Source organism: Cyprinus carpio, chromosome A25 (assembly GCF_018340385.1).
Source record: "Cyprinus carpio isolate SPL01 chromosome A25, ASM1834038v1, whole genome shotgun sequence".
Taxonomy (NCBI): domain Eukaryota; kingdom Metazoa; phylum Chordata; class Actinopteri; order Cypriniformes; family Cyprinidae; genus Cyprinus; species Cyprinus carpio.
The window spans coordinates 1749038-1768961 of NC_056596.1; the positions used below are offsets into that span (position 1 = coordinate 1749038).

Sequence of the window (19924 nt, forward strand, 5' to 3'; positions counted from 1 at the left end):
AGTTGAGAACCACTTTTTAGATGGACTAAAAGCCACAAAACTGTGGTTTGGGGGTCTTTAATGGACATTTAAATCATTCCGTCACAAACCAGGTTGTGTTTTCCGTGCACACACCAATTTCACACCAATCATGAGCATCGACATCGAACTCTCTCTTTCTCTCTCCCTCCTCCTCCTGCTCTCTCCATCCGAGCTTGGGGTCGGTGCACAAAAGCAGCTGCTCTATCTGCATACACTCTTCATAAAAGAGGCTTTTGTCATGGGCTTGGCACACGTGACCTTCCCGAGTCCACCCAGCCCCCCGCGGCAGTCTAGACCCGAGAGAGAGAGAGAGAGAGAGAGAGAGAGAGAGAGAGACAGTCCCACAGACAGACAGACAGCTCTACCTTTAGAAAATGAAAAAGTTGGGGGTGGGGATTATTAGGCGAAGCCCCCTGTTAACTCCGGCTCTTTCTCTTTAGGTGAGCTCACAGTAGTTCGGCTGTTTTAACGCCAGCTTTCTCTGAGAGGCCACACTCAGACAGACAGACAGACAGATTGTATAGTGCATTACATTCACGAGTAAAAGTCAGTCGACCTTTGCTTGAGCTGAATGCATCGAGTGATCTAAGGTCGGGATTTAGATATCAAAGAATGAAAATACTATTATAACTGAAAAAGGTTTTGCATTGAAAATTGCAGGCTTATTGAGTGCAAACACAAAATATAGAGATAAAAAGATTAGGTTTAATAAAAAAAAAAAAGAAGCTTTTTTTAACACTTTAACTAAATTATTTCTAAAATGACTTTATAAGCAAGTACGTGATGATATCGGAGTACAGCATGTTTGTGGTCGTTGTGGCTTTTAAATTCAAATAATAAAATATTTATTTAAAAAGATTATTTAGAAAATCTTAACCTAAATTACAGCACATTATCTTGAGAAATATTATTACAGTAAATATGCAAGTAAAACATTTCTGTTTCTAGACTGCATTTTAGTTTAGTGAATTTAGATTTTTAAGCCAAATTTTGTATTTTAGAATGTAACATGAATTGAAGGTTTGGACATATATAGAGATAAAACATTAGGTTTAATAAAAAAAAACAAAAAAAACAATGTTAATTGAATACAGCATGTTTGTGGTCATTGTGACTTTTAAATTCAAATAATAAAATATTTATTTAAAATTATTATTTAAAAAATCTTAACTAAAACTACAACTCATTGTCTTGTACCATATTAGAAAATACTGTTACAGTGAATATACCAGAAATTATTTCCATAGTTTTTAGAAGCAATGCTAGACTGTGCTTTTTTAGTTTAGTAAAATATTGTTTTTTAAAGCTTAAATTTATATTTTTAAACGTATTTGGAAGGTTTGAACAAATATAGACATAAAAATAATGTTCAATTAAAATACATATTTTTTTTAATAAAGTAAATTATTTCTAAAATGGCTTTATTTAAATGTACTTGATATCTAAATACAGTATGTTTGTGGCCATCAGCTTTTGTTGTGACTTTCAAATTTAAATTATAATACGTTTTTATTAATTGAATATCTATAAAATCTTAATTAAAATTATAGCACATTCATTATCAGTTTGTCTGCATGTTTGAACCTCAGTTTTGTTTCTGACTCCTACAGTTCCTCTAAATGTATTTGCATGACATAACTGATTTCATATTTTATGTCATTTATTGTAAAGAAAGATGCACAATCACACTTTTAAAGCAAATCATTTGACAGAAAGTTTTAAATGCTGAACCAGTAGTTAAGTATTGTGTTTGTGTTTGTTTGAGGTTAGTTAGTTAGTTAGTGTGATTCTCCACACCTGTGTGAACTCGAGGAGAACTGACTTCATTCATCCTCTAAAAATCACCAGTTGATTCAAATACACTGAGATTTCAGGCATGATGAAGAAAAGTGAAGCTACTGAAGAGAAAAAGATTTTGCCAACTAATGGTAATTTCTAAGCATCTGCATATTTTTGATGTCACTGTGTCTGCAAGCATGAAGGATTCATATTGCCATGATATTGCATTATTTGCATTTATGCATTTAGCGGATGCTTTAATCCAGAGCGATTTACGTGAACATGACTGTGAAGTTTCTCAGACATCTGATTGAATTTTAACCATGGACTGTGAATGGCATTAAAATTGGATGCAGATGAGTCTTTGTTGCACTTTGAGTTCAAAACTGTTTACTTAAGTAATCACATAAAGTCCAAGCTCTTTAAAATGGCTTCAAATGTATTTGACAATTACAGATGATGTAGATGTACAGATTGGAGTTTGGTTTATGCTAATGATGTTTGCATTCAGTGTAACACAAAAACAAAAACGTCCTCCTAACTTTGGCTAATGTGCTGGCAAATTATAAACAAAGTTCTTCTAGTAACGTTAATAGAACAATAGAACATGGATGTGTGTGTGCGTTTTTTTTTTTTTAAATGTTACTGCTTGTTTCAGAATGTTCAGAGAGCATTCAAAAGTAACATTCTAAAAATGATTAAATGGAAAGGTTCCTTTTTTTAACATTTCAAACCATGTTTGCAAAATGATAAAAAGGAAAGGTTCCTTTAATGTTTGCATAACAAAGAATTTTTTAAAGACATTTAAGACCATAATGTTTGTGATCAAATTAAAAAGGTTCTTTTAAAATTCACAAGATAAAACGTTTTGAAATGTTCAAGAGAACGCTTATAAATGACGTTTTCATAATCTAGCCTTTTTGTTAGCTGAAGTGTGAACTCAAATAAGATGTTTGTTGCTGGATAAAACAATTTTAAATACTCAAAAACCTGTGCGCAGCATGCAGAAGCGATGGCTGATGACTGTGTTACGTGTTTAGGAGCACCAGAAAAGACAAACAGTTATCGCTGGACGACTGCTGTTGTGTTACGCATGAGCGAGCGTTTGAGTGCTTTTATTTGCTGATGTCTGGTCTGTGAAGAGGGCACCATGGGCGTGTCGGGTTCGACCGGAGGAACTTTATGATGCATTGCTGACGTGGCACTTAGGCAGGTCTTGGTTCGAATGCAAGAGTATTTAATGCACTTTAAAGGTGAATTTGTGCATGCAGAAGGCAGGTGCCTTTCATTGTCCCCGTCTTCGTGTACAGAGTGTCTCCGTCGAATTTCTATGCCATTAAACTTCAGCTGTGAATTAGTGAAATTCACATAGTTTTTCAGTTGACTCAGGTTGAGTATAATTCACACCTGGTTTATTTCAGAGTGAAAGTGAGCTTTTCTTTTCTGACCAGTTTCTTTCTCTCTCCCTCTTTTTTTTTTTATTGCATCCGCCGTGTGCCAGGTCACGTCCCGTGCCAGATTTGGATGAAGAGTGGCCCAAACAGAAGGACACAGCTTCAGTCAGACTCACTTTACAAGGCTGTCAGAGACGCAAGCGTCAGCTGCGAGAAACGACACATGGAGCTGGAGAAATTTTGTGGGCTTGATGAACATCTTCACCGGGTGAGTTGAGTTTATATTGAGTCATCATTTTTTTATTGTTTGATTGATGAGTCTTAATAGCTACATGCCTAATGCAACACGAATGTGCATTAAAATACATCAACAAAAAAAGTACTTTAAAAGCTAAGCCTATGTTTGCGTTTAAACAGATTTTCTATCTGTGTGTCATTGATTGTTTATAAAGTTTGAGAAAAGTAATTGTTTCATTTTTTACAAATGTTGTTGTTCTTATAAAAGGAAAGCTGAGATTTGCATTTGATGTTTTTGTTGATTGAAAAAGCTCTACAGAGAAAAATATTTAATTCTCATTTGAGTATACATAATTTAAAAATCAAAATAACTTCAGCTCAAAATTATCAGTCAGTGTGCACATAATATTTCTGTTAGTAAATGGACAGATTTTCCGAAAACTTATATAAGAAATGGTTGCATTTTATTTTCTTGCTTGTCATTTTACAACTAAGGGAAAAGGTAAAATCATTAGAAATGATGTTGTGTGTGTTTATGAATTATATTTTGTTGAAGAATTATATGACGATTTGAAGATTTGAGTGTCTTTACACTGGTGTGTTTGAATTATATTTTCACACACCTTTATTCATCACATGAGGAATAAGATATTTTTTAAATTCCCCTTTTTTTTTTCTTTATTGGATATTATCAGAAAATATTGTGGTATTTGGTTCACCGAATATGAAATATTATATACACTGAAGATAGTCTGTGACACTAAAGAGGCACTGAATCATCTGATTTAGTTTTTTTATATGTATATGAAATTTCTAATCTTAGTCTGAAAATAATATTTTCTGATTTAGTGCAAATATATTAGCACAGTTTGTGCAGAACACAATTTAAATGCTTAAATATGTTTTAAAATATCTAATTATCTATATTTTTACAATGACAGAGATAACAGTTATTAAAAAATGATTTCTTAAATGACTATTTAGTGTAGTTAGTAAAGTTAAATATGAGTGATCTAGTGGGAAAAAAAGCATAATGGATTTTTTTTTAACTTTGTATGTTTTTTTTCTTTCTTTTTTTCCTCGTTCTTCTCTCAGAACACACACGCACACACACACACACACACACACACACACACACACACACACACACACACACACACACACACACACACACACACACACACTTCACACAACTCTCATTTGCACAGTGGCACTGTATATTTCCCCTCACAATATTTTATTTTAGACATTCATAATATTTCTTCATAAATATATTTAATATTGTAAGGGCTTTGCACAAAATTTTAATGGGAAAAATGAATCAGAATCATTTTTATGTAATGTTGGTAATTCTACTGAAGTTTTACACAAACTTACAACAATATTTGCTCATGTGTAGATAAAAATTTTGGATTTGAGTAATCATTTATATTATGTAATTAATTATATTAACTTAATTAAAACATTTAAAATTGTTAGAAACCAATTTTACATTTTTTAAAATATTACTTTTCAAATTCTCTGAAAGAAGTCCCTTGCTTTTCTTTTAAATGTTTCATTTATGCAGAACATTCTGGAAAATATAAAGAGGTTTCAAAATATGTTAAAATGAATTCCAACATTTTATGTAAATAATTATTTAATATCAGCTCATATGAAGGTTAAGTTATGGATGCTGTTATTGATTTCTGGGTTGCTACAGATCAGGTGCATGAACAAGACGCATTCCTCCGGAAGCGCCTGTGAGCGAGAGAACCTGGTTTCGCTAGGATGATGCCAGAGGTCAAGGGTCAGCAGCAATTAATAGGAGGAGCTGTCTGAGGTCCCAGGGGTCATCCCCAAGGGTCTGACCCGCTTGTCAGCAACACTTAATGTGAGCGTAATCTTTACCTTGTCAAAGCAAACAACTGTCGCACCCTCTCAATTTAGCCTGAACGGCCCCTTGAGTAACGCTTTTGACCCAGGGGTCGTGACCTTTTTGTGTGACACAGCGGGGAGTCAGTGGAGCAGTTCTTTAGGCACGCGTGGAGGTCAGAGGTCAGACCACCTCAAACGGCCTTTTTAGTGTGAAGTCGGGAGTTTATTTGCGCGCCGCGGCCTGTGAGGGATTTGTGAAGTTGTTTCAATTCAGTCTAAATTGTGTGGATTTTTTTTTTTTTTTGTAGAAGTATATTAAAATTTAGTGTTGAGTGTTTGATATTTGATAATTTTTTTTTTTTTTTGTTTTGTGTTTTTGTGTTTGGGCATTTTAATTTTTGAGGATGCTTTTGTTTTAATTTGAAGAACAAACAATGCTGTTTTGAAGAATAATTACCTTGAAACTCTTGGTATCCATTTTTCCGGACATGAAGACAACCGCAGTTCTCAGCTCTCAAATCTTCTGCTTTTGGCTGTTTTCTTGTTGGCTTTTATTTGTCCAGTATTTACTGTTGCAACACACACTGTGTGTGTGAATCTGGCGAGGAGAGTCACACCACCTCGTGCTTTCTGGCCTCGTACTGAGTACTTACCCAAGCTAACGGCAGGCCAGCCTCACGATATCAAAGAATACAGTGTTGACTCAAATGTGCAGCAAAATATTTGTGCTAGCTGCCATATTATTCCATTTTCAATATCCAGTTAAAGTCTGAGTCATCCGATGAAGGATCCATTGTGATTTTAATGCATTTGCTATTTATTTCAATGTTGATTTTAATGCAAATGTTATGCATTTTTATTTTAATCCTAATGCAAAATTATTATTTATTTATTCAAATTAAAATGAATAACAATTACACAAAATGAAATGAGAAAACACTGTAATATTTATTTCATCCATGCATTTCATCTGTAAAATGCATGGACAGTTCAGTTCAGCATAGAAAGAAAAAAAAAACGTTTTTCACAATGCACTCTTTATTGTGTTCGTTTTTCTAGTGTTTCTCACAGAAACGGTCTAAAAGGCTTCAGATATAAGACAGTCGACATCTACGAGATGGTGGCAGCCACCATTTTGTGATGTGCGTGGCCTCAGAGAGATGAAGTACATTTGTGTGAGTGTTTGCACAGCAACATAGTAAAATTAGCATTATGTTTTCGACAATCCTCATGTTCTAGCATCAGACCGTTTATTTAGATTTACTGTACAGTCGCTGAATGTGGTGTCTGGGTGTGTTTAGCGTGGGGTTTCTTTTGCATATTTTGTCGTGCACTCTGCTAGCATTGCATTGCAATAATTGTGAATGAGTGCACAGCTATTGCAGTCGTACCACTTTACAATGCATTTCAGATATGCTGTTTTGTTTTGTCACTAATGGGAGCTGTGTTTTGACATAAAGGCGGTGTTGAAGTTCAGGGCATTGATAGTTGGCCAGTAACCTGTAAGCAAGCGCTTGTCCTTAGTTGAACTCGATGGCACAACTGCTGCAGCACTGCAAACAACAGAAAAAGCTAATAAACAGAGAGACGTTCCAGCTAAATAACAAAAGGTAAAGCCGTTGCTGTGCTGCTCGCTCAGTCTTTGTGGCTATCTGAAGTTCGGAATGAAATATAATCGCGTATGGTTTTATCTACGAGGCCACCGATTGGTCAGAAGCCGTGGCGAGATGTGACGTGGGAAGAAAACACCGGGGTCCCTAGCTAACGCTGTAGATGATGTCCAACAGGCCGCACGATCCACACAAACTTGCTTTTTCACTCCGAACGCACTAACCTTGCAGTTCTGCTTGGCAGGATGGCCTGCGACAAGTGTGCGAAGACAGACGTGAGCCAGCGACGAAGGGGACGGGTGCGTCCTCGTGCATCGGCCATGTTAGATCAACCCGAGCAGCATTCACTCTTTTAGAAACAGAAAGATGCTGGTTAGGAAAGTAGCCCCACCTTCTGAAATGTCACAAGTCTTCCCTCAATCCCCAGAGAGACTGCTAAGAGAAGTGTTGAGCAAGTCTGCAAGAGCTGGAAAGAGATTTTTGCAGTTCCCAGGCTTTCTGCGCTCTCATTAGTTGAGCCGCCGAGAGGAAGAGCGAGGGGGAAAGAGAGAAAGAAAGAGAGAGAGAGTGTGCACTGCATTCGGAGAGAAAAAAAAGTTTGTACAGCGAGTCCGGCCTCAAGGGGTTTCTGGAGTGAGAGCTAGAGCAAACAGAATGTTTATGCCGTGTCGTTTTTTTCTTTTGATTTATTACAATAGAGCCTGCCGTAGTGTCGGACACTGGGACGAAATGGAGGGAAACGATAGCAGGACACTTCCCTTGCTGCACGGTGAGGGTGTGTTTGAGGGAATGTCTAATGTTTTTGCCGTTTTCTTTCCCAGCCTTGTTCTGTCACCGCAAGGGAGGGATTTAAGGTAACGAGGCAGATGGATGGAAGGATGAACGAGGAGTAGAGAGAGAGAAAAAGGGCACGCGAGGAGACCAGTATCGTGGGGGCGGAGCCTGTCAGTTTTCCTGCTTTCTCATTGGCTGGAAGGTCAGAGCTCCATTGTCGAGACACTGATCGGTTGAAGTTGTGTTTCTTTAAGTACAGGCACTTTTATATACCAGGGGTTGATTTTTATTAACTAACTTTATTTTTTGTTTTTCTTATTTGAGAATGTACAAGAAATGCTTTTATTTAGTTTTGCTTTCAAATATTTGGCCTAGCCCCAAAACATTTCATCTTAAACTATGAAAATCTATTGTAAAAATATGCTTGCGTTTTTAAAACTATGATGATCTATACAAAAAGTGGCCATTCCAATGTTTATAATGTGAAAATGATTTATAAAAAATTTTGTGCATAATTACAACTGTCTGTTGGGGTGTAATTTTCACTTCAACAAACAGTAAGTTTAGTCTTGAGATGACATATGACACTCGATATACAGTATGAAGAAGCCAAAGAAAACTCAAGGTAAATACAGTGGGTATAGAAAAGAATCAGCCACTTTATATAATAATCACATTTTGTTGCTTTGCAGCATGAAATGAAGACGTTTTTGTTTTATCCAGATGTATTTACTCAGTGCAGCCAAGTGAAAGATAAAACACTAACATGTCAGAGAAAAATGATAAATCAGAATCACTGACTTGTGTCAGTATTTTGTTGAAGCACCTTTTCCTTTAATTACAGCCTTTAGTCTGTTGGTATCCGTCTCTACCAGGGGCGTAAATTTCATCTAACAGTTGGGGGGGAGGGATTTTTGAAGGAGACACAAATAAATAATACAGTTAAAATTGTACTTGTAAGGATATGTATACACAGAGGAATTGTACTTGTAAGGATACACACAGAGGAATGGCTTACTTGTATTATTATATTACTTCAAGTTGTTGTGGTCACTCCGTGACAGAGGTTGTGTCCGTTGTAGACATTACCGTCACAGTGTTGCCAAGTCCGCGGTTTTCCCGTGGAATTGGGCTACTTTATCACTGTTGCTGTGGGTTGTTTTTAATGTCCGCAGGTTGAAGCGACCCCAATAACGTGCATTTTAGCCCCCGGAATACGATTTTTACCATAGGACCCCCTCGAAACGTGGTTAGTTTGGGCTAGTTTTGGGTAGAAAATTGGGCAGGTTCTGTTGTGAAAACCTGGCAACCCTTTCCGTCAAGCAAGTAACGTTATTATTGCTAACATAGCAGACTCATCGAAGGTATAGCCTGAATGCACTGTAAATCGCTTTGGATAAAGGGGTCTGCTAAATGCATAAATGTAAAAAATAGCCTTGACAGCCTTACTTACTGGAGTTCCACAACTATTGACTTCTCTCTCACCGGACTTGTGTGTGTAGGTGATGTAAAAGAGGAAAGTAGGCATTTGGACCAAAGTACTGTGAGGCAAGGGATGGGGGAGACTCAAAATGGTTCTAAACTTAAAACGCATTTTTGACCCATTTGTGTTGTTTTACTACTTACAGAATTATTTAAAGTATAAAAATTTCCGCCTATGGTCTCTACTAACTTTGCAAATTTAGACTTTGCAATATTTGCTCACTCTTCTTTGCAGAACTACTCAAGGTCAGTTCAATCTGACGGTGAGCATTTGTGTACTGCAGTCTTCAAGTCATTCCACAAATTTTCAGTGGGGTTTAAGTCTGGACTCTGATGACCTTTTGCTCCTTCAACCACTGTGTGCTCAGTTTTGCTGTGTGCTTTGGGTCATTGTCAGTTTGGAAGGTAAACCTTATTCCCATTGACAGCTTTTCCTCAAGAATATGACCATGTTTTGCATCCATTTCTCCTACTATCCTCACTCATGCTTCAGTCTGTGCTGCAGAGAAACACCTCATAACAGGACATCACCACCTCCATGCTTTACTGCAGGAATGCTTTTGTTTGGATGCTGAGCTGGATTGGATTTCTGCTAGACATATCATTTGGTGTTGAGGCCAAATAATTTAATTTTAGTCTCATCGGCCTCAGAATCTTCAAGGTGCGTTTCAGCAAAGCTCACTCTGGCTGCATGTGGCCTTTCTTAAGGAGTGGCTTTTTTCCCTACAAGACAAATTTGTAGAAAAATTGTAAAATTGTTGTCACATGCACACAAGGACCACTCTTTGTCATAAATTCCTGCAGCTGCTTCAGAGTTGCTATCGGCCTCTCGGTCGCATCTCTGAGCAGTTTCCTCCGACTCTTTCATCCAGTTTGGAGCGACATCCTGATCCAGGGAGGGTCTGTGTTGTATCAAATACCTTCTACTTCCTAATAAATGACTTCACTGTGCTACATCATTTCATGCACTATATTCCAAGCCGTCAGAAATCATGTGAGGCCTTGAGGAAGACACTGAAGTTTAAGTTATTAGTCAGGAAAAATCCTTGCCTTTTTTTAACATTCATGTCCAGATTTCAAAATTAGCATGTTGTGTCTGAACATGTAAACATGTGAACCAGCGCCATTTTGGCATTAATTCTTGGACACACTGTTTACTCTTATGGTTATTTGTGATGTTATTAGTTATTTATGGATTTTTCATAAATGTCTACTTTGTGTTCAAGAGGAAAAAAAACCTGCAGCATTCACGGTTATGAAATTTTAAAGTTAACTTTTAAAGCAAACCTTTAAAGCAAACAAATGAATGTTTGATGGAAAGAAGAACTAAAAATAAATCCTCTGTTTATGTTCAGAAACTGTGTGGAATTCAAGGTTTCCAATACTTTTTCTGCAGAAAGTAGCGTTCTTCTGCTGTATTTCCACTCATTCTTTCTTTCTTTCTTTCTTTCTGGTGGGATTATCTGTGTGTGTGTGTGTGTGTGTGTGTGTGTGTGTGTGTGTGTCTGTGTGTGTGTGCGTGTTAGAGAGAGAGAGAAAACACACTGAGTCTGCGCGCTGGGGGAGGAGTATCTATGTCACACTCTCTCTCTCTCTCTCTCTCTCTCTCTCCGTCTTTCTCCTCCTGCTCTGTACTTGCAGTTTTTCCGCCCTCCCACTTCTCTCTCTTTATTTCTCTCTCTCTCTCTCTCAAGTGCAAGGCCATGTGGGACGTCTGATGAGGAGTTTCACCCCTCTACGTCTCCAGTTTCATATCTCTCTTTCCCTCTCCACTGTTCTTTCGCTTTCCGTACGGGTTCCTCGAGCTCCGCTGCCTTTGCAAGGTGGAGATCGCAAGACTAGTTTAAAGAGTGTAAGGGGGAAAAAGGGGGAAAGAAAAAACCAGGCTTCTTTTTTTTTTTGCCGTGAGGGCCTCCTGACTAGAGTGCGACAGAGGCTCCACCATAAGCCTGCCAACACGCTTCCATTTTCCAGCACGATCGTGTGCTTTTTCATGCACCCGATTGCGGAATTTCAGCAAGGTTTGCAACTGCGTTTGGTTCACGAAGTGCCTATTTTGACATTTTCTTTTTCAATTTCAGTGAGCGGCCGAATCCACCTTGACCCACAGCCCACCCCAGCACAGTGCCGGGCCCCTCAGAGCACTGAAAACCTGCGGGATTTGCCATTTGGAAGTACTGACCTGCAACTTACCCATTCCCGATCTGTTCGGACAAGAGATTCAGGAGTGAAGCTGCTCCGCTTTGGGACAGGTGCCAGTTGCAAAAGGCGAGTGAAAATATCAGTGATCTGCATGAGGAAACATTGGGAGTGAGCGGAAAACACAAACTCACAAACATCCGTGCAACTATCGCAGAAAAAAGTGAAGGTTGCGAGGGTAAGGGAAGACACAGAAAAAGTGGATCATGAAAGAAGAGGTGGGGGGTGTTTATTCAAGCCTGCTTGATGCTCCTCGGGCCTTCAAGACCTGATAGCATGTGCCGTGGTAACTGTGGGACTATTTGCATGCGGCAGACACGCTAATTGTGTGTTTGCTAACACGCACCATTCAGCAACAAGCACTCCGGTCCACAGACGGGGTTCACACACGCCTCCCAGACGCCCCGGAGGCCTCCTATTGTTCCAGAGGCCCAGCCAAGCAGCCGGTGTGCCTAACCAGAGCCCTGCGCTGGCCTGCCGAGAGGGGAAACTGGAATTCGAGACCAGACGGGATAGCGGGATAGTGGACAGGCTCACAGCCCCTCTCTCTCTTTCTCTCCGCAGCAGGAAAAAAGAGGCCTGTGGAAAGCGCTGCCTCCGGGCGCTGACGTCCTCGCAGATGTGTGTAAGTCACAGCAGCGAATGTGTGCGTGTGTGAATGCATGTGTGTGTGCATGATTTTTTCCTTTTTTGATGCACAGATTGCTCACACGCTGGTAACATTTATAACATGCATTTCTGAAGCACAGCATACGGCGATTAAAATGCACTGATATGGGTAAGATGCACACACCATCGACAAACTACTTTTGTGCATTTTTACTTTTATTGCAATTTGAATTTATGAAGCATCGCTCAATTCAGTATTATTCCAAAATGCCTGCAAATGCAACAACCTCTGCAATGTGTTGAAATACAATTATCTTCATTCGGATGCATTGAAATTTGCGAAAATGCTTATGCTGATACTTTTCAACCATGTTGAGAACTGAAACTTTTGTACATAACGGCCTTGTTTTATTAAATAAAACCGTGAAAGAGGTATTTATCAGTATATATATTTGGGTCAAAATGTTGTTGTTTTTTTTTTCTTTCTAAATTATAATCGGTAGCAAGAGACATGGCTTTACTCTTTGTATTTGGTTTCTTTTGAATTACACTCTTGGCAGCAGAACTGGGCCTTTGATCCACCATACTCTCGTAACTGTGATTTAATTTATTGCAATCTTTTTCTCCTTTGAATTTAAATATATTTATTTTAATTACTATTGTATACAGTGATTTTTTTTGTGCTTTTTGATCAAACATATTTTAAACCTACAGAATGCACATGTGGTTTGCACTATTAAGGTAAAATGTTTGCACCATGCATTTAAAAAGCACCAAAAATATTATATATTGCTGATTATGCTTTAACACATTTATGATTAAATTAATATCTAGCAAAGCTCCTGAGATTTTAATTTTATATATATGTATATATAATTTTTACATTTTTAAGACAATATGGCGTCTCTACATTTTAAATATAATTCATACATCTATATGTATCAAGGTCTTTCATGAATTAAAAATAAATATTGAGACACTTCATTTTATGAATATATTCCCTAAATAATATTACAGTGAATTCTGTAACTTGAACAATATTTATTTACTATTGGTTATTTATGATTTATAGAATTCCGGATTGTATTTTTTTTTTAAAGGTTGTTTTTTTTTCCGATAATTGTCACTCAGTATTTAGGATATTCTGTTGTAATGCGTGTGGTGTAGATTTATGCCTTCCAGCCAAATATTCCTGCTATAACTTTCATTGTGGGTGTGGAATAATTCAGTTGGATTCCCGGATTGTGGCCTAGTGTGTGTGTGTGTGTGAGAGAGAGATTTTACCTACAGTTGTCGTTGATTTCGCTGACTTTGCAACTTCACTGTGGTTGGCAAAGAACTGCTAAAGCAAGAACAGGACACTTCATTGAATGTGGAGACTTGAAACATTTTAATTGTGAAATTTATGTTAGTTCTGCATGCACACACACACACACACACACACACACACACACACTTAGAAGTTCTTCAAAAATATATATTTATCACAGTAAAAATGTAGTAGACTGCTTAGGATTGAATTTCGGAATAGTTCTAAATATTTGCATCTTGATTGGCCAGGCACCCAGTTAGAAGTACTTCAAAAATACATATTTATTATGGTAAAAAATATAGTACACAGCTTTGAATTTTGGGATAGTTCTAAATATTTGTGAACACACACACACACACACACACGGTCTGCAGTGAAGGGGTCTGATTCCTCAGTAGTTTAGGCCTCAGTGTGTGAAGTTCAAGTCCACCATTTTGATTCAGTGTGTGAATCGAGCTCTATCGGTACTTTTAGTCAATATGGATTAAAAAATATATATCTACTGTATTGACAAAATTAAACAGACCCCAGAATATTTTATATATATATATATTTGCCACTATATTTTAAGAAAAGTAATTTTCTGTCAAAAAAATGTATTTACTGAAACACACACACACACACACACACACACACTTACTTTGTTTTTATGAAGTCCCGATTTTATTTCATGATTTAAATAAACTTTTAAAATGTTTTTGCAATTATTTTGCACACATTTGTTGAAAATTGAAACACTGGTTTATATCAGTGTTTGTACACACACTTTTACCTATATTTTGAAGATATATGAGGTCTTCACTTAGATAAAAGTAATCAATAAATTAAATAATTTAATTGTAATTTAAAAATGCAAACCAATTCGTTCAGAGTTTAGAGTCCATTTGAATTATAATTAGCTTCATGTAAAGTCTGCATAATTTTATGGTAAACTATATGTGTGTTTTGCATAGTCTTCAGTGTGTGTGAGTGAGTGTGTGTGTGTGTGTGTGTGTGTGTGTGTGTGTGTACTCATCCTTTTTTATGATTTTAATTTTTTCGTTTTAAATATATTTCAAACTAAACTAGCAAACACACAATGACCAGAACCACAGATATTATAACACATATAACATTTTGTGACACTTTTAGTGTGTGATTGTGAATGGTTGTGTGTTAGTTTTGTCTAACCTACTTTATACAATTTAGTCCCAAAATAACAGTGCACAATGTTTAGTATTTCACTGCATTTATGATGCACTGCGGGGCATTTATTCTACTGCATTTTATTTTTGGTTTAATCTGTTTAAGTATTTTTAATCCTATTAGATTTGTAGTAATTGTCTTTGTTTCTGATATTTTACATATAATGTGTTTAGGTTACAAACACACGCAACATTCATTCCATTCCTTTTTAAATATACTGCACAAGTTTGTGAAATATAATAAATTATATTTAATCATAATTCATTTTTCTTCTCCAAAGTCCGAACTTTTATTGAGTTTACCACAACGTTAGGATAATTTGTGTTAGCTGACAGATTTATTGGGTCATTTATTGCTAGATAATCCTTTGTAAAGTTTGTTGCACAATTGTTAGTGGCAAAACGGATTTACACATCTTTACGTGTTTTTGCAATTTGCACCAAATGTTTTGCTGAAAATTGAGACAAAAAGAATACAAAGTTTTTAAATTAACATTGTAATTTTTTTTGGATTAAAGGATTGATAAATTATATTGTATTTTTTTTTTTTTAATTTTTAACTCTATAATTAGTCATTCTAGCTATATTATTAGAAATTATATTAGATTCGGTAGATCATGCAAATCTCTTTTTTTCAAAAAAAAAAAAAAAAATCAACTTTGTTTTATGTTATGGCAGATTGTATATTTATATTTGTACTAGCTCATTATTCGTTCGTAAATGCAGATTATGCCCTTTAATGAGACATGCATTTAAAATTTTCTGCCATTTTTCAACTAATGTAATTTCTGTTTTAGCAGAATTACCAAATTGAAAATTTGCGGGACGTCTCTTTGAATTACATATTCACATTGATCACCTTATTTACATTGATTAAACCATGTTCTGTTTTTTATAATCAGCTGATTTAATAATCACTAATTACTTCACCTTTCGTTGATCTTTGATCAATAATTGACTAAATAAATCTCTGCAGCAGTCATCAATTAAGCGCATTGATGATTTACTTCATTAAACAAATAGACAAATGTTTATGAACAGCATGGTTTAATTCTTAAAAAAAGCAGATGTGCTTTTTTTTAAAGTAGAATGAAATACCACGAATACAGCAGTAACTAAAATATTACATATACTGTACTTGTACTGTGCTCATTTTACAAAATGATAATTATAATAATTTATTTTTATTTTCTTCTTTAGGCACAAGAGAAGTTGCAAGATGCTGCCCTGCACAGGTCAGTACAGATTATCTTTTTTAAGTACTTAAATGATATGAATTATAATAATAATAATAATAATAAAAATAGATATATATTTAAAAAATAAAAGCCTGTGCATTTAACAATTACATGTGGTTGCTTTATAGTTATTGATTGGATGGTCTGTATTCTAAACTTGGACATAAAGTTCAAGTTCAACAGAACGTGCTACACTAAAATGCATTGAATATTTTTAACAATGATTTTATTTGTTTAATGAATCAGAAATAGTTTTTAGAAAAGACTAATTGCATGACTGATTTTTTGGACAGTATAATGAATATAATGCACTTTTGTATGTTCTACCCTGGTGGGAACCCATTTCCATTCTTCTGCACCTGATAGTGTCGCCCTCTAGAGTCCGGCCCCGACACTGCTAGTGCAGGGCCAACTTAACCATCCCATAATCACAAAGCAGACGTCAAAATTCATTTGTAAAATGCACAATGCAGTTACCACTATAGAGCTAAATTATTTAACTTTTTCAGCATCACTAAATGGCCCGAAAGAGCAAGTAAGCAAGACACTATACAGGCAAAAACTGTAAAAAAAATAAAATAATAATAATAATAATTTTGCTTTTGCTTTTCATAATGTGTTGACTAAGGCCAATTAGACTTTTAAGTGTTAATTGTATTGCACTTTATCTATTTGCTTCTGTAGATTTCTATTTCCATATTTTATATTCAATAACAATTTTCACAAAATGAGTTTGTTTCTCCACTTCAGCAGCACTTACATGCACCAAAATTTACAGTTTTATTCCTATCTATATTCTGAAGGTTTTTATAGAAGGGTTTGTTCATATGTCATTCGCCTGATTTTATTGTTAAACTTTATCTATTTGCATCTGTAGATTTCAATTACAATACATAAAAGCTGTTTTCTCAAAATGAGTTTGTTTCTCCACTTCAGCAGCACTTACATACACCAAAATTTACAGTTTTGTTCATGTCTATATTCTACAGGTTTTTATAGAGGGGTTTGTTCATATGTCATTCATACAGCATTTTATTCCTATAAATCATGGTGAAAATTACTTTATTTTGGCTTTTGACAGTATTTTATAAATTCTGAAGAGATAAAAACAGAAATCCGAAATCCCCTCTGTAAAAATCTTTAACTCTACTATATCAACACAATGAAACAAGAATTTTGAATCTGGCTTCAGCAAACATTCATATTTATGTTGTGGAAATGTATGTAAATTATTGGATATTTTATTAGATAATGCATTGTTTGCTTTTTTAAAGATAACATCTTTTTTTTGAGATAAATTGTCTTGTGTTGTTAAAGTATGTATTATTTTATTATATTTTTATTTTTTGTAATTTATTTGTTTTTTATTTATTTTTTCTTCATCCTCCTGAGTGGAGCTCGAGAGACAAACTTGTTCAAAGACAGTTTGATATTTTACCACTGACAGCACAATGGCTTCAAATTTGTAGAATAATTAGTTTTTGTTTTAATATTTGTCAAAAAATTGGTCAAATGTGTTAAACTGTTGCCATCAGCTTGTTTACAGCTGATAATTATTGCTTACTTTTATAAAGGTTCCATGGATGTTAAAAGTTCTTCATGGAACCATAAAAGCCAAAAATAAAGGTTCCAAAAGGGGGGTTTCACAGTGATGGCATAAAAGAATCATTCTTGTTTCCCCAAAGAACCTTTCAGAACCATCCATCAATAAGAACCTTTATTTTTAAGAGTCGAAGAAGGTTCTTTAGATGATTTAAAATGTTGTTAACGCTAAGAAAAAAAGGGTTCTTTTAAGAACTGTTCACTGAACAATTCTTTTGGGAGCTCAGAGGGACAGTGCTGCAAAAAAAAAAAAAAACTTTTTAAAAGAGACCAAGAAAGAAATAACAGCATTCCATCTTATTTAGCCGTTTAATTGTCGCCAACTGACTGCATGTAAATAAGTGCCTTCACAGCATCCATCTGCTCCTCTCAGAGTCCTAACCTTGGATCCGGGCCATAAACTTATTTTTTTAGCATTGGCAAGGATCTATAGCAGCATTGTGACCTCTCTCACCACCTTTACCAGCTGAAATCCCTCCTAGTTTGGCTACTTATAGCAGTGCTGGGGAATATCTACCGTATTTAACTCGCACTGGGTAAAATTTGCATTGTTGGGAGGGGAAAAAAAACATGGTAAAACGTTATAACATCTCATTTGTGTACATAAGTTAATGCAGTAGTTAACATAAACTATGAGCAATATATTTTTACATCCTTTGTTAATGCTAGTTAATAAAAACAGTTGTTAATTATTCATAATAGTTTACAGTGCATTAACTATTATTGACTATAACTATAACTATAATTAACTATTATTGACATTAACTAACTAATGTAAGTTAAAAACTGTGTTAGTAAACGTAGAAACTTACATGTATGTAGTTAATAAATGTTAAAAAATGAGACCTTATTTTAAGCGTTACAAACACAGATATGTCGCACCACTATATAGGTCACATTTTAATATTATGGATATATATGGATATAAAAATGCAGATTTTCCCAGGAGCACCTGATTTAACCTTAGAGCAAAAGAAGTACAGCAGGCTTGTTCGCTATTAGTAAGCAATGCTAGTTTTACATATAAATAATTAGGCCAAAAGCAAAAGTTAGAAGTTGCAAATGGAAATAATAATCATTTTAGAGTTAAATTTGCATGACTGTTTTACATTTAGTAAATAATTTGGTGAATGTTTTTCCATCACAGTATATGCACTAGGACATCTGGTTATTATTATTATTTATTATTGTTGTTTCATATTCGAGGAGAGGAGTTAAACAAGTTTGTTTGCTAGTCTTACACAACAAGCCCAGGAATGTCTTCGTACCAGTTACTGATGCCCTCCTGCTTGGCTTTGGCATAAAACACCATCCATATTGCTGTGTAAAAATGAATTATGAACTATATTGCATAACTGTACCGAATGCACGCAAATTTCCATGCCACCTCCTGTAGGAGCACAGCATAGAAATCTCTCTGAGAGTTCCTCTCCCACCAACCTGTGTCTGCTTACATTTCCACCGAGCAGATGGTTACGCAGCATGGCATGGGATCTCACACGGTGTGACGCGCTTACATATGTAACAGGAAAACTTCGCAAGCGGGCACTAAAGGAGAAATTTTGGTTGTTTTCTGATTGAATGTCTCTCTAAACTAGCTACCTTATCTTAAGGTTTTTTTTTTTAGGTCATGCTACATTCCACAGCTATAATCTAGATTTGCTATGAAAAATAATAGACTAAATACAATTAGAAATGATTTCTTCACACATTATTTATCATCTTGCCCGAAAATTACCCTCACAAGTTCTTCCAAAAGTGACAATTTGCTGAAACTGTACTCACCCTCAGGCCATCCAAGATGTAGATGAGTTTGTTTCTTCATCAGATTTGGAGAAATGTAGCATTGCATCACTTGCTCACCAATGGATGTGAATGGGTGCCGTCAGAATGAGAGTCCAAGCTGCTGATAAAAACATCACAAGTAATCCACAGCACTCCAGTCTATCAGTTAACATTAAAAGTGAAAGTGAAAAGCTGCATGTTTGTAAGAAATTAAGACGTTTTAACTTTAAAGCATCACTTCCGACTAAAATACGAGTCCATAATCCAATACGTTTTCTCCAGTGAAAAAGTCATCTGGTCTGAATCAGGAGAGAAATCTGTACAAATTAAGTACTGTTTACAAGTCAGTACAGCTCTAAACAAATATGTGGGTAGATTTTGATATTAGAGGACAACAGGAGATGGACTTTTTCACCGGAGGAAGCATTATTATAGATTATAGACTCACTGACCAGAAACAATGATTTGACGTTAAGACTTTTTAAGACTTTTCTTTCAAACATGCAGCTTTTCACTTCAAAAGATGTTAACTGATGTACTGGAGTGGTGTGGATTACTTGTGATGTTTTTATCAGACGTTTGGACTCTCATTCTGACGGCACCCATTCACATTCATTGGTGAGCAATTGATGCAATGCTACATTTCTCCAAATCTGATAAAGAAACAAACTCATCTACATCTTGGACGGCCTGAGAGTGAGGACATTTTCAGCAAATTTTCATTTTTTGGGTAAACTAACTCATCTTGGCATGACAACATTGTTGGCTACTACGAGCAGAGGCTCCAGATTAGCTGGAAAAGTCTGATGTGCTGATTGAGGTTATGGACATCTACTATCAT

The 19924-nt window shown here is 35.8% G+C and overlaps 1 long non-coding RNA gene across 3 annotated transcripts in view; it reads left to right on the forward strand.

Moving 5' to 3' along the window:
- Positions 1–19924, forward strand: part of LOC122135525 — a 42007-nt gene that overhangs the window by 17833 nt on the left and 4250 nt on the right. Inside the window, exons 1-4 of one of the 3 annotated variants that reach the window (XR_006153569.1) lie at positions 2940–3189; positions 3302–3462; positions 11236–11978; positions 15659–15693. This is a non-coding gene — a long non-coding RNA (uncharacterized LOC122135525). Of the gene's footprint in view, positions 1–2939; positions 3190–3301; positions 3463–10768; positions 11979–15658; positions 15694–19924 lie in introns of those variants that run through there. The other 2 variants (XR_006153570.1, XR_006153568.1) reach the window with 2 other exon arrangements.